This window comes from Gorilla gorilla, chromosome 6 (genome assembly GCF_029281585.2).
Source record: "Gorilla gorilla gorilla isolate KB3781 chromosome 6, NHGRI_mGorGor1-v2.1_pri, whole genome shotgun sequence".
Classification (NCBI taxonomy): Eukaryota; Metazoa; Chordata; class Mammalia; order Primates; family Hominidae; genus Gorilla; species Gorilla gorilla.
The window spans coordinates 94,543,916-94,564,809 of record NC_073230.2 but is presented as its reverse complement, the minus strand read 5'-3'; the positions used below and the strand labels follow the sequence as shown (position 1 = coordinate 94,564,809).

At 38.7% G+C, this 20,894-nt stretch overlaps 1 long non-coding RNA gene across 1 annotated transcript in view; it reads right to left on the bottom strand.

Moving 5' to 3' along the window:
- The window catches only part of LOC134758935 (uncharacterized), a 31,158-nt gene that overhangs the window by 3,405 nt on the left and 6,859 nt on the right, over positions 1 to 20,894 (bottom strand). The window lies entirely within an intron of this gene.

Sequence of the window (20,894 nt, the reverse complement as noted above, 5' to 3'; positions counted from 1 at the left end):
CAACCTCTGCTCTCTGATGACCTGGAGGGTTTGGGTGTGGGATTGAGGGGCTAGAATAGGTGGTAAATGAGCAAGGATCCAGAACCTTCCACGTTGACATTAGCAAGAGCAGCTCCATAACTATCATTTGTATATATTGAGTTTCCATACACAATTTTGTTCAATAAATTATTCCTTCAGCTAGAAAATACTTTCAAAATTCTCTTGTACCATGCTGTCTTCCAATTCATGCCTTTAGTTTCTAGAGCAGTACAATCCCAACAGAATTTTCCGTGATGATGTATGTGCCCCGTATCTATGCTGTCCAGTACAGTGGCCAGTAGCTATTTGTGGCTATTGAACACTTAAAATGGTGATGATGTCTAAGCAAATAAGTTTTAAATTTTAATTAATTTAAATTAAAATAGCCACATGTGGCTGCTGGCTACCATACCAGACAGTGCAGTAATCTACAGCAATAGATGAGGAAGGGAGGATCAAAGGTCAACCAAACTTAACCCACGATAATGACAAAACTTTCATTTTAAAGTTAAACACCATTTGGTGCGACTAATTAGAAGCTGAAGGGCTTTTACTTCAAACATGAAATAAGCAAACAGTGTGGCTTTTGTTACTGTTTTGGTTTTGTTGTTGTTTTTTCCCAGAGCAGATGAAATGACCTTCCTGTTGGTATATACGCAGATGAGAAAGTTAGAGTTGAGGATACAGATGATCTCTGTGCATCAGTTTGCCTACACTAAAACAGGACCTCTGTTTGTCTTTTTAGTTATTTTATATTCATTTTGCCATTTATAAACAGGTCATTTTTTAATGTAGTAACATTTGTTCTTTCAATGAGGTAATTGAGAGACAGGTTTCAATGTGCTGGCTCTTGCTTTAAAAAAAAAAAAAAAATCTGCCTCTTCTTTTGGACTGTGTTCCTCTCCCACCTCCCCTGGTGAAAATTCAGGCACCCTAGGTTTTATTCGTTGCTGGAAAACTGACCCCACTCCAAAGGGACAACAAGAGCCTGAGTCCAGAGGCAGGCCAGGAAGTAGTCCCCACTTCAAATCACAGTTCACAGAAGTGAGAAAGTATTCAAGTCAAATGTCTGTCCTTCATGGATTATTATTACAGCTGTGTTCTTTCCCAGTAGCTGAATAAACACAAAAGCAAATTTTATTTTTTTTTACTTGATTCCAGAGAAACCAGTGCATTCATAGTTCAATTCTCTCTCCATAGGTGCACCCCTCCCCACCCCCTCTATATCTCAGTGAATCAGACCACCTGACAGCAAAGGCAGGAAAAATCATTTCTCACATTGTCATCCAATGAATGACTGAACAATGCATCGTTTAAACAAAATCAGAGTCTTGCAGTTTCAAAATGCCAGTACCGTTTCTCCAAGCAGTTCCACGCTGGGTCTGTATTAATTCATTCAGACACACTAGGGGTAGACATTAAAATGAAAATAGTCTGAACCAGATTAGTCTCTCTATTGGAATAAAAAGGGGTCAATGGATCAAACTTGGAAGATATAATGTAGCATCCAGACAGAAGTAAGCCTTGTTAAGGTAGGATTTTTTAAGGAAACTGCTTACTTAGTTTTACCCTCCAGAATCCTTACTGTGATCATTTTCTGGGGCCTGTTAAACTTAGGGCATCTATATTCTTTCTCTCATGCACCAATATTTATAGTTAATGTAGGATTCCTCCCATATGGCAGGCATACTGACAGATCCTCAGGGGAACGACAGTGAACAAGGCAAGTCCCTGATCGCACAAGCCAAGATCTAATAAACAATTAAATATGAGATCCTTTGAGATTTTGTGAATATGAAGAAAATTAATATTAAGAAAGTTAATATTAAGAGATATGAAGGAAGCAGGGTAATGTTGAGAAGGGTGCAACTACTTTTGTATTAGGTGGCCTGGGAAGATCTTTCTGAGTCAAGGGTGCCAATATTAGGACCTATAGCAGGAGCAGAAGCAGAAACAAGCCATGTGGTTTGCTGATGAGGAGGGTCTGAAAAGCATCAGGAAGAAAAATGAGGAATCAGAGGAAATTGCCATGGTGAAGGAAATGCAATGGAGGAAGAGAGGGTGACCCCAGTCCAAGATGAGCTTGGGAGGTGGCAGGAACTGGTTTCTCCATGACTCTAAGGGACATGGGAAGGAAAGAGATACTCTCCCAAGTGCCCTAAAAGAAGCTGTAAAGGTTTTTATAAGCAAGAGGCAGTAACAACCTCAGGACTTCCTGAAAATCACAAGAGGGCTTTTTGAGATAACAGAGTCAGAACTCTGTAAGAGATCAAGTCCTCGCCATGAGGCAGGGGATATTCGGCCAGCATGGCTAAGAAGAGACATCTGGCTGGTTCGTACTGTGCCTCTGTGAGTCCCACATTACACGTTGCTGCTGCCACCCCCTCCCCGCTGTCCCATCCAGCCACACCATCAGCCACTAGCCATGCCAGCCTCCTACAGAGGGTCATCTGTGCACCTGCCGGTTGGACAGTGCCTAAGTTCCTAGCCTTCATTAAGTCTCTTGCTTTCCTGGAATGAGCTTCTTCCTTGACCCACATGCTCCTCATTTCCTTGCTTTCTTCATGTCTCTGTGCAAATTTCACATCATCGGAGTGGATTTCTCAATCCAAAATAGCACTGCTTCTCCTTTTCTCTCTCATTCCCCCTTACTCTGCTTTACACAGCTTGTTTTTCTTCATAACAACAATCAGTACACGAGCTATTTATGTATCTCTCTATTTACTTATTGTCTGTAATAGAATACAGGTTGAGAATCTCTAATAAAAAAAAATTTGAAATCCAAAATGCTCCAAAATCCAAAACATTTTGAGCACTAACATGATACCACAGTGGAAAATTCCACACTTGGTCTTATGTGATAAGTTGAAATCAAAATGCAATCCAAACCTTGTTTCATGCACAAATTTATTTTGAAATATTACATAAGATTACTTCCAGGCTCTGTATATAAGGTGCATAAGAAACATAGATGAATTTCGTGTTTAGACTTGGGTCCCATTTCTAAGGCATTTCATTAGGTATATGCAAATATTCTAAAATTCTAAAGAATTTGAAATCCCAAACACTCCTGGTCCCAAGCATTTCAGATAAGGGATACTCAACCTATATAAGCTTGTGGAGGGCAGACCCTGTGCCATTGTTGTGCATCCTCCACGTCTGTCTTAGTGCCTTGCACATAGAAGGTGACTGATAAATGTGTGCTAAATGAAAAGGAGCAGTCATCCCTTGTTCTTCTATACCTAAGAGCCCAGAATCTGCTGCAAGTGAAGCTCCTCAACAATCAGCATCTTCTACAGTGGAAGGTGGAGGAGAAGCCCTTTCTGGAAGGAAATTCATCTCCTACTTAGACAGTAAACTTAAAATAGGCTCTTCCTGTGCACACCCCGCAGATGCTCCTTATAACTCCTCAACTTTCCCCACCAAGCAGTACCTCAGGAGCCTTACTGGCCAAGTGATTTTTGCCAGTATCTTCCATATATCAACCTAAAAAGACGTTTTTCTTGAAGAGAGGAAAAAATTGATATATAGCTTAGCAAGAAGTGGAAATTTTTACTATAGTTGGGTTAAAAGCAAAAAAAAAAAAAAAAAAAAAAAAAGGAAGCATACCAGCTAACCTCTGTCTATTATACTATGATTTTTCTCAAAGGCAGACACCAAATAGTTCACAAGGGCACCCATAGCGCCAGGCCACTTAGTAGGCTCTAAACATGTCTGTTGAATAACAAACATGGCAGTTGAAGGGATATAATTTATACCCATAAAAAATTAATTAGAGAGAAAGCCCAGTGTAATAAAAGTTTAAAGCCAGAGAGTTTCCACTTTATCAAAGCAAGCCCTTCAAACAAAAGTTACACTCAAAGAAATAAGAGTTTGCCAATGTATAAGGCCTGCCTCCTCCAGGAAGCCTTTCCTAACTGCTTCAGTCTAAACTAGATTTCTACTGCTTTCCAAATTGCTGCCACACCTTATATTAGCACTTTTCCAATGCTTTAAAACAAGGACGGCTTCTCTCCAAAACTGTATCACATTTGAGAGTTAGGGCTGTATCAAATATTTCTTCTGCCAGCCCAGCTCCTGAAACCATGCTGGGAAGGCAAATGGTAGAGAGAATATTTTCTAGGCATGCTCTGGTTAATTAACAAACAACCTTTTTCCATTTTCATTTCTTTACTCCATAAGCAACTTAACTATGTTTTTCTATTCTTATTTGCATATTTACTTACAATGTCATCATGTTTCACATGTATATGTTCATTTTGCTTACACAAAATGAAGCTATTTTTCTGCAATCACTAGAATACTGTTAACACCCAGAGCCTAGAATTTCCCATCTGTTAGCAAATCTCACAACAAAGAGCCTTTTTGGAAGCGTAGTTAATCCTTTAAAGAGATGTATTTCACAACTCAACTCTTATCTGATGTCAACAGAAACATATTTTTGCAAAATGTGGCTCAGATGCAAGCGTGCTAAATTACTAGTTTAAAATACAGAAAGATGGAAAGGGTTGTGGGTAAATTTTACAAGGGAGAGTAGTCTAATTATCCAAAGCCTTTGAAACAGCTTTGAACCGCTGACCGTCCCCCATGCCCAGATTTGAAAGAGAAGAGCTTCCAATTAATTAATGCAGTCAACATTTTTCAAGACCCTTCTCTGGGGAAAAGCCTCTGTTGGAAGTTCAGTGAAGGGAGTTCCAGTGGGAAAGATAGAATTGAAAAGAAATAGAAGAATACAAGGAAGATGAATTATCTCTCTTCCTAGATCATTATTTCACTCTTTCTGTTCTCTCCCCAAACCTCTAAGCCTTTTCCCTGTCTCTCACTCTCAGCTGGACTGGCTTTTTACTTCACTCTGGAAGAAAGAAAAAAAAAGCGAGAATTTCCACAACCACTACCACCATTTTTACTACCAAATCTACCAAGATATTAGCATGTGGGCCCACCTACTCTGCATTCCCCACAATTAAAATGGATCAGTGGTCAGTGCTACTAAGGACAACCCTTTTCTTACCTATTGAAGGACACTGCTGCTGCAATTGTCCTTTGTCTCATACATGTCATGACATTTTCCATTTCTACTGGGTCAGTCCATCATCATGCAAATGAATTTGGGATCTCCCATTCCTCCAGCCACTAACTGCCTGACTTCTCTACCTCCTTGACACTACAACACTAGAACTAATTATCTATACTTGCTGTCTCTGCTTCCTCTCTTTTCTTTCTCTCCTCTACTCACTCCTGTTGAACTTTTGACCCCACAAATCGACCACTGGTAGAGTCTCCAGTGACCAGCTCATTACCAATCCAAAGATAAATTCTTAGTCTTCATCTTCTTCAGATCATCAGCAACATTGACACAGTTGGGCACAACCTTCCTTCCTGAAACACCTTCTTCATTTATCACTGTCTTTTGGGTCTCCTCCCATCTCACTGATTGCTCCCCTGATCCCCTGTGCTGGCTCTTCTTTGTCTTTCCAGCATTCAAGTGACCCCCTAGTTTAGTCCTCGGATCTCTACTCTTCTCATTCTCCCAGGAGATCTCATTCATCTAATGACTTTAAGGAGCCTTCTAGACATATATTTGACAATTCCCAAATACATACCTTTTCCCCTGTATGTTAGACTCATTCATTCATCTACCCACATTGTGCCTCTATGTGTATATCCAATAGTGTTTCACAATCAGGTCAAAAACTGCATTCTTTAAAAAAAATTACTTACTTAAATGAAAATTATATACATATATTCATTGTGTACAACTGCTTGTTTTGAAATATGTATACATTGTAGAATGGCTCAATCAAACTAATTAATATACGCATTACATCATATACATATCATTTTTGTGGTGAATACATTTAAAATCTTCTTTCTTGTCATTTTTTAAAAATACGATACATTAGTAGTAACTGTAGTCACCATATTGTACAATAGATCTTTTGAACGTATTCCAAAAACTGAATTCTTGATTTTACCCCCACCCCTGTTTCCCCTTATGGCCTTTCTCAAGTAAATGGCAAATCTATCACTGTAGTTTCTCAGGCAAAAATAAAAGAAGATGAGCTCCTTGTGGACAGGGTCATTGCCTGTGTCATTCATCCTCCACGTCTATCATAGTGCCTGGCACATAGCTGATGATGGAAATATGTGCTAGATGAAGGACTGCAGTAAAGTTATCAGTTAAAAATACAGAAAAGAGCCACTAATCCTACTTTTAAGGTGAATGAGACTAGCAATTGGGAAATACTTCATGAAAAAAAAAAGTTTAAATTTGGTCTTGAAGGACTAGCAAGCATTTGACAGGAAAATAAGGGGGAAGACATTCCTGGCAGAGGAAACAGCTTGGAAAAACATAAAATGATGTGGAAATGCATGCTACATTCAGAGAACCGTGTTACTGAGTCATAGTATAAAAGATGCAGCATACTAGGAGATATTCTAGGAGAGTAGCTTACTGGGTCTATTTGGACTTTATTATATAGGCAAAAGAAAGCTGTAAAGATTTTTAAGCAAGGGAATAACACCACATAGCACAGTGTTGAAGACAGAATATATTATTAAATAATGTTCTGTTGGAGGAGAAAAAAATCAAGAGCAGTATAGGTGAAAAACTGGAGATTGGGAAAGGAGAGTATGGAAGTATGAAATCTCCAACAGTAGTGTAGCAAGAGATGGAAAAGCCTGCGCTAAATTGGGTTACTAAGAATGACCAGTAGAAGGCAGCTGTAGGAGAGACTGCGGAAACAGAATTGCAGACGGTAAGTTAAGGGTGAAGAAGAGGCCGGGCACAGTGGCTCACGCCTGTAATCCCGGCACTTTGGGAGGCCGAGGTGGGTGGATCACGAGGTCAGGAGTTCAAGATCAGCCTGGCCAACATGGTGAAACCCCGTCTCTACTAAAAACTACAAAACTTAGCCGGGCGTGGTGACATGCGCCTGTGGTTCTGGCTACTCGGGAAGCTGAGGCAGAAGAATCGCTTGAACCCGGGAGGTGGAGGTTGCAGTGAGCCGCGATGGTGTCACTGCACTCCAGCCTGGGCGACAGGGCAAGATTCCGTCTCAAAAAAAAAAAAAAAAGTGAAGAATAGAGGCACAAAAGCTGCTAACCTCCAGATTTCTTCCCTGACACCCCAAACTCTTTTACAACAGAAGTGTATCCCAAACTCCTGGCACTCTCAAATGCTGAGAGCCAGGTAAGGAAGAAAACAGCTACAGGCAAGGACAAGCCCCCCGACATGTGGGTGGAAGCCTCTTTCCAAGGTTTGTGTTCATTTCCTCTGCTCAGTGATCCTAAATAAAATAGCCATTTTCCCACCATCCTGGCATAACTTAGGTGAGATTCCACTGTAGTGAACTAGAACTGGAGGTAAGAGAAAATTGCACTATTATTAAACTTTGCCTATCATCAGCCTTGCTTCCAAGAAAGAAAAGAAAATTTCTTTCTCTTTCTCCCTCCTTCTCTGTATGGCTTGATGCTGACCTAGATGCCCAATCCAATTCTTGCTTGTCCTATTAGTTTTATATTAATCTGTATTATACTTTAAATAGATTTTGAAGCAGAAGCTCACTTGGAAGACTCAACATTATTCATAAAACTATTAGTATTGAGAAGAATGTGTTGAGTTTCAAACTCTAAGTTTATCAGTAAATTTTGGTACTTACTCCATTAGTACGGGGAACGGGATTTCTTATTCTGTGCTTCGTGATTCATATTTCCACTTCTTTGTCAATTATTCATTATTATGCAGCTTATAAGAAGGCATGAAGTTAACAATAACGATTATATTAATGATAGAGTGAGTTATTAAAATTTAGTTTAATAGCCACTATATTTGTGATGATAATTATAGTTATGACTAACTATGATTATAGCAGCCATTGTAATCATAATAAGCTCAGGATGGTTTAATGCTAATTGCTTCATCATAAAGAAATTAGAATATAGAACTGTAAGTGGATGTGGTTGTGATTATAAGGCAAAAGAATGTATGCAGATATTAGTTACTAGTTATTAACCTTCTCCATGAAACCAGACCAAAGAAAAAATTTTGATAAACCCAGACTTGGTTCAGATCTGCGTCAGGCCCCCTGAGAAAAAATGGGTATCATTCTTAAAACAAAATGCCTTAAATTGAAACCAATTTGAAATTTAGAAAATGTGCTGATATGATACTGGGAACTTCTTTAATACCAAATGAGCTAGAGATAAAAAGTAATAGCATGGACACAGTCCTTGAAGCACACTAATGAAAGAAACTGCCAGTCCATCAAGTTCATATGAAAATACCTACAAATGGAACTTCCTGGGGACTTTCCTATTGAAAAAGCCTGTGGAATGTTCTCCTGTCTTCATGTTCCTTCATACAGCAGATGGTCACTCTGGGAAATATGTCAGTCATGACAACAACAAACTACGTGTGCCTGACAATTACAGAGATGGATGGATGAAATTTTGCAATTCATAAATCTTATAAAAGTCACTATATTTGCCCAGTGATTATTTGTCCTTAACTCTACCCCACCTTACTTCTCCTCCTGTCCCAGAGAGATGCCACTTTGCAAGATTTCATGAGTAGCATGGTAAAGCCAGTAATTTGGGGTGTTAGCTAACTGACAGAAATCCGAAGTAGGAGAAGCCAAGCTGAGCCAACATGGTCTGTATGAGACAGAAGAAAATGTCAACTACCATATTTTTCTAATAAATACAAGATACATTCATTTTCACACATATTTGCTACAGATGGAAATTTCATTTAATGATGGCTGGTTGTGGACCCCAGCCAAGGGTGTATAAATACCAAGAAGACATCAATTTATGAGATGGGCTCCCTAATAAAGCAGCTACATAGAGAACCCAAGAACACCGCCATAACTGGTTTCTAATGAAATATTTAATGATAATGATGACATCAAGTTGCTCTCATTGAACCAACATATGTAGTTATGGAACCATAATAAAAATTTTGCATCATGAGAATTTCTGAGGGATTTGAGAATGAGAGCAATTCCTAACTGTTAGGAAAATCCTGGGGGAGGAGAAAAAAGAAGGATAGGAAGATTTATTACTGATTTTCAATGTTGTGAAGTTAACTAAGTTTCAGTTATATCATGAGTGATAATCATTAGAAATCTTGAATTGATTTCCAATCTGTAGTGGATATGCTAGCTAAGAATTTTCCAAAGCTTTGTTGACTCTCAACACTCAGGCTTCTCAAGCCTCAGAGGCCTTCCCACCAGCAGAGGATGCTGTTTTTCCATGCATGGCATAACAACCCCCAACCACCTCCAATCCCAGTTCCACCAGGAAACAGTTCACACAGAGAAAAGATTCCTATTGGGCCATTTTGCAAGTGTGGTTTTGCACTTGAAACAAAGAGAGGAGACTCTTTCATTCAGCTCAAGTTAATTTAAATATTTTAGTGGTGATTTCTAAATCTATCATTTTTAAGGAAGTAAAAACATTGGAGTGGAGTGGGAATGAGCAAAACGCTGCTGTTTAAAATATAAGTATCAGTCACTGTTTTCTGTGATTTTATAGCTCCCCTTTAGTGCATCTGAAAACAATGCTTTTCAATTAGGAGAAAGTGCTTATCTAAATGATTGGATTTTTCCCGCCTGTGAATAATGAAGCCAAAGTAAAGGCTGTGGTTTTTAGGACAAATGAAAACAAGAAAGTCATTCAAATTAATAATAATTTTAGAAAACTGAAGGGGGAAATTTTTATCACGATGGGAAAATGAAAAATAAAAAGGAGAAGAAGATAGGATTTGCCGGGAAATAAGCAGAGATAAAACACAAAGCCCAAGAAAATGAGTATAATAAAAAGAAAAATAAGGAAAAAATAACTCATTCCTCTGAAAAGAAGAGCTTGTAAAAATACAAGCAGGATAAAATTAGACAGGGGCCCTTTCTTCCCCAGTAAGTAGCCTTTCACTCATTTTTCAAGCTTGTCTTGAGAGCCCCACACACGCAGAGAACACTAGAGGTGCAAGGCATAAAGCTGAATGACACCCGGTTTCTGTTTATGATCATCTTGGGATCTAAAAGCAAAGATAAGCTATATAGAAACTATAATGGAAAGAAGAAAGTAATAAATGTCATGAGAAAAATAGGTATAAAGTATTATGACTGATAAGAAGAGAGAGGGCGTCACCCCTGTGTTGATGGATGAGTCAAGGAAGACTTCATAAAAGAAACAGGTTTTCAGTTCGACCATTAAAGGATGAGTAGGATTTTTCAATAAGAGGATTTGGACATTCCTTATAAAGAAAAGAAATGACATGATTAAAGCTTCAGAGTTTGGAAAGTAATTTTTTCTTTAACTGCGAGTGTTTGAAGAAAGAAGAATGAGATACAAGACCAGTGAGAGGCTCTTAGAAATCCAATCACAAAGGTCCTTGCAAGTCAGGCTAAGAAGTGTGAACTTTATTTCTTAAGAAAAGGGGTTCTTAATATGGATTTGTGCATAATTTTCAAAGGATTCATGAAACTCCTTATGTATTTTTTGTAATTGAGTATTTTTTCTGGGAAAGATCCATGACACAAAACAATTCAGGGCATATAGAACACCCTTCCCATGGGGTATCTGTCCAACTCCCAAAGACCCCTCTTTATTTAGAGGCTGACCTTGAACACAAGGATATGGCCTCTAGTGGCCAGAGTTGTACAGTCTGACCTTGCTCCTATAGTCTCAGCTGAATGAAGCTGAGCAAACAACTGGCTCACTTAGGCCCAATCAGACCCCAAATGTGTACAGATTTGAACTGAGAGCCTAGGGTTGTGGGAATTCATTTACTTCAATAATAGAATTCTAGAGAAAATATTCATGAATTCCTTATTCTGAGATACCTGTCACTACTTTGATTTCTGCCCTTCATGATGCTGGATTGTTCAAGCCTTTCTTGACCTTTGTGAGAAACCACAGTATCCATCTAAATATTCTTTTTTTTTCTCAGAGTGATTAGGCAGAGTCAATTTCTTTTGCTTATAACCAAAAGAATGTTGACTGATACAGAAACTCTATTTCAAACACTGCAAAGACACAGTGAGAAAGTATTAGAACATTTGCACAGGGGCATGACAGCTCCTAAAAATTATTTCAGAAATGTGGGAGTTATATTTACATTGTTTTTCTCCATCCCCAATTCTCAACATCAAATCAACACTATCTTTTACCCATTTTTCCTGCAGAAGCTGTCTAGTACTCTTTCCCACCACAGCTATCCTGGTTCAGGTCCTAATCATTTCTCTCCTAGACCATTGAAATGAGCTTCTAAATGGTCCCCCAACTCCAATCCATTCTCCACACTGCTGACAAGTGTCTTTTGCAACTCATGTAAGATTATGTGAATCTTCTCAAAAATCTTAACCCACACATTTCTAGTGAAAAAGTCTAAACTCTAGTCCAGCATTCAAAGCTCTTCAGAGTCTGGCCACAGTCTACATTTTCAACATTGTCTTGCACAGACAATACTCTCAAAGTCACCAAACTCCATATCGGATTTTATAACTCCAGGTCTCTATACATCCCACTCTCCATGTTTGAAATAACTTATTTCTTCTTATCCTGGTCACTCAACATAGACATCACTACCTTGTCCTTTTCTGTTACAACGAGGCAAAATTATCCCTTCTTCCTGTATATCCTTGTAGCAGATTTTATTACAATTCGGCCACATTATAGTACTCTGGGCACCTTTGCCTCCTCTACTATCCTATGAGCTGCTCAAGGGCATGTCTTATTTATCTTTATATTTGGGACCTAAAGCAATGCCTTCCAAGTGGGTACTTGATATATATTTAATGGACATGCAGAGGGAATTGATGGATGTAAGAATTAATGAAGGTGATAAAGAATACATATTCAAAGAGGTAAAGAGAGGATGTGATTATGTATCATGGCTAATCTCACAGCAGTTTGGGAAGGAAGGATTGGTCAAGAGTGTCCAAGTCTAGAGAGAAGTCAAGGGGAGGATCTTGGGTGGGGACAGGCTAACTCTGTCATGATCAGTAGAGAACAATTGCCTACCCATCAGGTAGGCAATTGGTAATGTAGACAAGATATATTGATAACATAGAGAAGAGTGGCTGGAGATGTGAGAATACTGATGTGTGGGGGAGATGGGGAAGAAGCAGAATCAGGGGAAACAGTTTACTTCTTTGGGAAGTAGGGAAATAAAATGAAGCTAACCAGAGGAACAGCATAATCCAGTGAGGGAAGGAGAGCAATCAGAAAGGTCTTAGAGAAAAAGGCAGAAGTTGGAGGAGTCAGCATTGTCAAGGAAGAAAAGACCTCCTCCTTGAAACTGAAAACAGATATTGATACAGTGATTATTTTGGAAGAAAAATGAGATATATTAACTCCAAGAAAAAAACAAATAGAACGAACTGGTCCCTGGTGTTGTCGCTTATCACTCAGTGGTACAAACAAAGAGTATTTCTGCTGCCTCTATCAAGAACTCTCCCCCAAGCAAAGTTCTTCCAATATAGAGCCAAGACAAAAGTAGAATAACTATAATTCTATAAAATGGGGGTACAGTTAGGACATAAAGACAGCAAAGATCACTTGAATTGTATCCGTTTCACATCAAGGGCACTCTTATAATCACATTTAGTTACACATGGGTAGGCTGTGGAAACAGCTGGGTGGACCTTAATTTAATTTAACTAATTGATTTATTGGTTTCATTAATTGCTGTCAAAGGATACAAATACTGTCCCCAAGGGCCACAGTTTAGTTGGTCATCACTACAGCTTCTAGAAAAGTAATTGGATTTTTTAGTTTAGCCCTCGAGGTCAGCTATCAAAGAGCTAGCAGGATTTCACAATATAGCACCATAGAAAATAAAGACAGAGAACTACCTATTGATGTAAGCAGTGCCTCCTTCTTTCTCATTTTCCTCAGTGACAAGGTCTTTTTCCATTAGTCTTTTTAGATTCTTTTTTATCACAGTAAATTACTTTTATTTCTTCCTTGAGCACTCTTTCTACTCTCCTTTTCTTTGGGCTTTATCTTTCATTTCTAACCTTGGCTTTTCTCTAATTATCATAGATGCTATCAAACCCTTTTATGTATAAATGGGGTACAAATCAATAATTGATAAAATTGTTAACTCAGAATGGTAAACTGATTTTGGTTTTCCCTGTTAAATTTTAGTTTGGGGACATCTTACTCAAGCTCAGAACCCTAAGTTGTAGATGTTTTCCTTTCTTTTTTAAGTAAAATTTAATACCTACTCAAAATTTTTAATGAAAATTTTAAGTATTGAGAAGAAAATAAAAATAACTTTGAATCCCAAATTTACCTTTTGATATTTTTTCTATGCATATAGACAATGTTGAGTCTCAGTGAGAAAGAGCTGTATGTAAAACCTTCAAAGAATGTTTTACTACGTAATACGCCAAGGCATAAACAGCACTGTCAATCATGAAACAAAATCAGGGAGAAAAATCTTTCCTTCTCTCCTCCTTGTCTCCCTCCCTTCCTTCTTTCTCTTCCCAGATTTGGCATCTCAAGGATTCTAAAGAACCTGTGTCAATATCCAGTAAAAATCAGCAGTGTCAGGCACAGTAGCTAATATACCTGGGAAAGCATTAGCATCACTGGATAGGGAGCTAAAATGCAGGGAAAAGCAGAGAGAAAGAGACCCTGCAGTGTGCAGGAATACAGCTGCAGGTCAAGAGAAGTTGCTTATTCCTTCACACATGGGAGACATCCCCTGGAGACAGTTTTTAAAATGTCTGGTAGAAGATGGGCATTTTGGAAGTTCTCAAGTCCAACATCATTCATGAAAATAAAATCAGCCAATGAAATTTGGGCCATGGATTCATTTACCTGCAAAGGATGTAGATCCCTGGGAAATTCAAGTGTAAGCCATCCTTAGATTTCAAGAGCATAATGAACTTGTGCCCTGTCTCACGATGTATATTCTCTCATTCTCCATACCCCTTCTATAATTAGTATATATCCCCACTACAAAATGCAGATCTCCTTTTAAATATGTAAATTTTGATTCCCAGATTCATTTAGGATCCATTTGTTCTGAGAGCATGTATAAAAATTATCTTACACTGGAAGGATGGATGCAACAATCTTCACTGTGATGAATGCAGGAGTGAAGAGGCTAAAGACAGAAGGGCGATCTCAGGATACCGATGGGAACTCACAGCCTAGAAGAAAGGTTTTACAAGAAAAACTCTGATGTCCAAAGAACTGTGAGAACCAGAAATGAGCATGATCAATTTAAATCTGCAGTTCTCAATTCTCCTATTTAATATGTGTTTCAGCATGCCTCTTATGGCATTTTACACTTGAGTAATTTCATTAGATGGATACTCTGGTGCCTTTGCCATTAAAACATGTTTTGTTGTAAGATTAGGGAGCTATTGAAATACTAAAGTTAAGTCTCAATAAAACAATAATAATAGTACTCTAACTGCCTATAAGATCTTTTTTTTACTATATTGACATTCATGCTCAATTACAACACCATTTTTGCCTTCTACATTTTAAAGACCTTTAATATGCTTTTAACTTTTATGACTATGAATTGGTTTTGATGGTACATGTAAACCGTAAATATAGTAACTGCAGATGACATTAATCTTACTTATGAACCAAGTGATCTGAATGTGTAAAAATATAGCCCAAGAGAGTCAGAGTTAAAAGCCTTTGAAAACTGCCTCAATGTCTTCCAGCTAGTGAACTTTCATATCAGTGTCACTGTTCATATTATCTTGTCAGCTGGGGGTCTTTTTTTATACAAGACTTGTTAGGCAACGCCTGGTGGAAATATCAGTGTGGTAGGATCTCAAGTGGCTGTGTGGTTACCTAGACTCTCTGGGGCAATCAATCCTTTGAATAATAATTCTGAAAATTGACTCATGGACTCTTAGAACTGGAAGGGCTCTTAGAAATCATCAAACAGAGCCTGACTCCCTCAATCAGGACCTGCTTTTAGCTGCACAGCGAATTTGGTTCTACTCTCACTATTTCCCTTAGTTTTGCTTTCTCAGTTCCTCTTTCTGCTCCAAATTATAGCAGCAGTCCAAATATCGATCCCTATGATGCTTCCACATTTTATGTTCATTAAACTGTACAGTGACATTTCTATGGTGTAGCTCTTTTTACTTAATGTGAACGGTAGAAGCTACTAGAAGAGACACTGGACTAATTCTGAGGTGGTTTGCAGGAGGAGCTAAGGCTGCACAGCTGCCCACTGTGCCACAGCTCTCTCTAAAAACTGGACCCAATCAAGCTGTTAGTTGGAGATGCCAAATCATCAATCGTCTCCAACCTGAGAATTCTAACTCTCAGTCATTCCTCAAAACCCAGTTTAAATATCTCATCCCCCTTACTAAATAATATCAATAATTAATATCATTTCCCTGTCCCAAGCTCTTTGCATACATCTCTATTGTAGTTAGAAGTTATCTCCCAGTGAGATTATGTAGTTTATTGAGAGAAGTGAGTCTCTCTTATCATTTTTGTATCTTCAGTGCCTGGAATAGAATAGCTGTTTAATAAATGTCTGAATGTAGAAGAAAATGTCAAAGAAAAACATAAAGAACATAGCATACTCTTTTTATTGAATATCAGGGAACATCAGAAATGAAATGTAGAAATATGTAAAATATCTTCTTCTCTGTTTATGACCAGAAAAAGCCTATGAATATAGTCAGACAATCCTAACCAGTGGAGTAAATTCATTTCTGAAAACGAGGCAAGTTTACATTGCCTCTGTACCTCTGATAACTCTGGCCAATGTTATTTAAATTGTTTATTATCTGTTCAGATAATTCTCAATGCCACACATTCTCCCATAAAGCTAGCCAATTGCATGCCTGCAATACATATATGAATTGTTTCAAAGTGCCAACATTTTCTTTTGTCAATACTCTATGCAGCACACAAAACTGTCATTGCAAATCATTTTATTAATGTCATTTAAAAAACAAATTAACTTTTGGAGCTGTTGTTTGTGGCATTGTTCTGCTGTTTCCCTCCCTTCAACATTCTGTACTGTAGTCTTCACAAAAGAACACTAGAGGGATCAGCTTCATATTTTTCAGAGGCCTTTGTGTCAACCAAGCCAAGTACAATTATGGCTCTTCCCAGAAGAAGGAAAGAATAATGTTAGCAATCGGGCGTTACCACCCAGAACCACAGAAAAAGCTGCAAATGTAACCAAAATGGCTTTCTCGGCCTTCATAAATCCAGAAACCTACGTGGCATTTTCTATGGCTAGAGGCAGCACTTTGGGAAATTACCTTCAGAAAACTGGTTAGAGGTCTACCAGAGCTTTGAAAAGAGCCTGCAACCTGGGGAGGGATTGAAGAAAGAAATAAGCAGACTTGTTGTTTAATAAAGCTGCCTTTTTTTTTTTTTTTTTTTTTTTTACTTCCAAGGGACAAAATCAAGTAAATGTCAAATTTTTTCCCAGCTGGTAAGCACATTCAGATTTCAGACTAAAATGCCCCAAAAAGACTAGGGTTGACGATGAGAAAGAAAAACATGAATTCCTTCTTTTCAAAATAAGATAGAGAAAGAATTCAGTCACCTTTAGTCTAGACATTTTTCTCTTCACTTTGCCTAAACCATAGCCATATATAAAGGCATACATTGATAAAATGGTATAATTTTGATGTTTTGGTGTTTCTGGACAAATAAGAGGGAACTAATCAAGCTAGCAATCCAAGTCTGTCAGAACTAACAAGGTAACTGAATTAGATCAAATTAATAATAATAACAGTAAAAACCTCTTGTTATAATGTCAGACAACACTGTAGCTTTAATTTGTCAATTTCAGAAAGACCTCTTTGGCTCCTAAACTTATTTGGTTAGTGAATTACCTCACTAGCTGATCCTCTCATCTCTCTCATCCCTGTGGTCTTTCCTAATTAAAATGAAAACCACATTGCTCTAATTATTTGATCATACCATTTCTCTTCTCAAAACCTTGCAGTAGCTTTTAATTGCAGCAAAACCTGGAATTCAATTTAAAATCAATACTGGGGCTGTAAGTCCATGCCTCCAATGTTCTCCTGCCTCTGACTCAATCGCTGGCCTTTACTCTGCACGGCCAGGGCTTTCACTTCAGGCAGTCAATCTGCTTGACTCCAATAACATCCTGACATGATTCCCCCTTTTCTTGATTGTACCTTTCTCTTCTCCAATAAATAAACACTCAGCCAGAGCACAGCTGCAATGGTCTATTTTTGTTGGCCATGCTGGATTGTCGTTTACAGGATTTGATGTGCAATATGTCTTGTCCTGTTTCTTCTGAAATCATAAACTTCATGCTTGTTGATGCCTTGATTAGACCATAGCTCTAGTATAGCACTGGGGGCTCCATAAAAGTGGTCAACACTGGAGGAGATCGGCAAGGAAGCTCAAATCTTCATCTTTATAAGCTAAGAGTGATCATATACATGCAAAAACTTCAGGAAAAGAGGTGCGGTTCCCTTCAGCCATCCCCTTTCATCTCTCACCCCTGACTTGTTCCCTCCCTGTTCTGTAAAAAATAGAAAAAGAACCCTGGCTTTCCTCTATGGTGGAACTTTCCAGCAATGGCCTTCCATAAAAGGGATAGGTCTTGTTTCAGCACCAAGGAATCTGCCTCTAACAGTTTGGGCTGGGTGGTGGAGACTTTTTTTTTTTTTTTTTTTTTTTTTTTGCTTTTAGACAACGTGGAAGTGTCTGGAATGGTGTCTCCAGTCCCAGCCATCATAGGAATTACTCAGTGTTTCAGGGCCCTGAGCCAGTAACCACCTCCCAGCCAGCTCTGCCACGTTAGCTTCGAAAGGGAGGTGAGTGAGCTCTGAGTTCAGAGAGGCCAGAGTGATGGAGTCTCCTGGCTGAGAAACCCTCCACAGGATCGATAGCAATTCTCACAGGGAAAAAAAGCACCCCATTCTAGTTCCTACTCCCTACCCTTACAGAATTGTAGAAAGTGAGAGTGAGTTGTTCAGATCTCACTCCCATCTGGCTCCTTAAAGTATTAGGGACCAGGAAACTAAGCAGTGGTGCAGCCCACCCATCCAAGAAACCTGACCCAGGGCTGCCTGATGGGGCTCCTTTTCTAATTTGACAGTCAAATGGGGAAACTTTTGGAGGGATGCTTTTACAAATTTCCTTCAGAGATGGATACTTTATTCTAATAATTCCACCTAAAGGGACTGCCTTTGCCAATTCTCTCCAAGGAGCTACATAGAAGGCGCACAGCTGAATTGACCTTTCTCAGTAAAGTGAATCTTCACACACCTATATGATAAACTCTTTTCTTTTTAATTTTTGGAGGTGGCATGCTTGTCCCCAGCTCCAGTGTTTCTGCATCTCCTCTGCAGCTACCAGAGTGGTAGATATTCCCTAACGTCACAGATTCCCTGACCTGGAGCTGAAGAACTTGAGCCAAATGCTCATCCATGAGTTTGACTTTCTAAAGAAATTAAGCATGAAGAAAAAGGTAGGAGACTTCTTCTGGCTGTCTAGGTTCTGCCAAAAAACGGGTATCTCTGGTTCCCGGAAATCTGACGATCTAACTAGACACCTTGCTCCAACCAGATTTATTGATTCATGTTAAGAGCTATTCCCTAACCAGGAGGTTGTGATGTCCTTCTTACTCTCTTACTCCTCTCTCTCTCTCTCTCTCTACTGTGAAGGTTTGAATCTTGTGTCTAACATTTATGAATTAGACATGTTATTTAATGCCACTGAACATTAGTGAATTCATCTATAAAATGGAGTAGAATGTATATAAAGCCTCTCCCCTTCCCCTGCCCATAGCCCATCCCACTTTCTAATACTTTAATGTGGGTGTTCCACTTAGTTGTCTATTCAAATGTCAAATCACTGTTCTGGTCATGGTGTAATCTTCCTACCAGCAGGGACCTGATCTGTCTTGTTCTTTCTCTTTAATACCTAAAAAAGTGCTTGGGACAATAAATGTTGGTGGAATTAATGAATGTCAGGAAAACCCACTTCATCTCCAGTCTTCCTTCTGCCATTAGCAAGCTGTAAGTAACCTTCACAAACTCGTCTGAGCTGCTTTGGCTACAATTTCTCCACCTGTAAAACAAGATGTTTGCAGTACAAAGTCTTTGGTTCTCTAAGACATGCTTTCTCTGTTAGGAGATTATTATGACCTTCAGTTCTTTTCTCTGCTCAGCTTTCATCATTTCAGGCACATTTCACATCCAAAAGGCATCCATGGTGATTCAGAATGCAAGCTCCCAAACGAGACAGCTGTGATCTGTATCCCAGCCCTCCACCATCTAGCTCCGGGTTTGGGGCAAACTTCTTAAACTTGCTGGGCCCGTTTCACTGTCCATTACCTCAAGGAGCTGTTGGGATGTATAAGTGACTAAATTCAGGTAAAGAAACAGAAAAGTGTGTGACAAACAGTAGGCAGTCAATAAAAGTTCACTATATGACGGTCTCCTTCCTATATTTTGAGTTTAGATAAATTACAGTGGCTGCCATTTGGGACTTTGAATGGCATTGCAGTTTTTATTTCAAACTTTTCTCTCTTTGATCAAAGGTAGTCTAAATTCTACATATAGCAATCTAAGTGGGTATCAAGTATAAGGATAATAGAAAATATCTTGGATACAGTGTCCATGCTATATGTCAAGAATATTATTACTCATAGCAGCTTTTTAAAAATTGTAGTGTAGTATGCGTCCTTATGTTAATCTTAAACCACAACTTAAAGAACTTCAACGAGTCTCAGCCCTTCCTGCCCTCCATGCATTTATCTTCATGATGAAGCTTTTAATTTCTCCACATTTAAGATCAGTTTTATTATTTTTCTTTATTAAAGATATTAGGAATGAAGAAACATTGGCAAAATTATGTTGCTTCTTCTTAATTTTTTTACTGTTACTATTATTAATCTTGTTCCGGCCATGGTACTGGAGTACAATATTTCCTTTTGTGGAACATGGTCATTTTGCTATTCCAAACAAAGTTTGTGAAGATTGAAGTTGGAAGGGTTGTGAACTATGAATAACCCACAGAGTCCTAAACGGTTGTTACATTATTATTTTTCTCACAATTATCCTACCAAAAAAACACACAGATTTATTTGGAAAGGCTCGGAACAATGAAATAAATACAGTACTGATTTCAAATGCAAATGTCATGTCATTTCTAAATGAGTCAACCTTCAAAAGACAATGAAAAATCAACCAGAAAATTTCTGCATGTCAAAGAGTTTTAAAGGTGATAGCTAGTAAGTTGAAGTACACATCAAAGTTTCTCCAATAAAAATGTTAAATATAAGTTACTTCTTCATACATATCTAAAACCTGTCAAGTACAGGGGAAAATAATCTGTCCCACCCCCACCCATAAACTGAACAGATCACAGAAATAACTGGCATCTTTCCGCTTCCAAGGAGTGGCCGCAGGTTAGTGACAGTATAATAGTTCCTGTGTGGGAGTGTCCCTGAGTTCTAGCTCCTCCAACGCGAATCATGGCAGTGGCAGTATGTCCAAATCCTGGTAGCAATGCCCAGGATGCATGCAGTCAGAATGGCAAGTGCAAAAGGCATGTCTGGGTCTGTCAAGGCCCTAGGCTGCTGGGTAACTTAGGGGTCATCTCAGCAAGAAAGGACAAGAAAGGATTTATAAGTATACGTACACACTCCCTGGAAATGCATCTAGAGTAGGATTCTCTAACACATTGGACTTCCTGCAGCCAGGCAAGCAGAGTCTTGGACTTTAAGATGTGGGTGTTCAAGTTAATGACAACACCTGTTCTCACCAGCTGGTGAAACCCGAAGAGCTCCCCCCGCCCCATCAAGGTTACAAGTGTCTTACATATTTTGAAGAGAGATTGATGCTACCTGTTGTTAATTTATGAGGTGAGTGGGT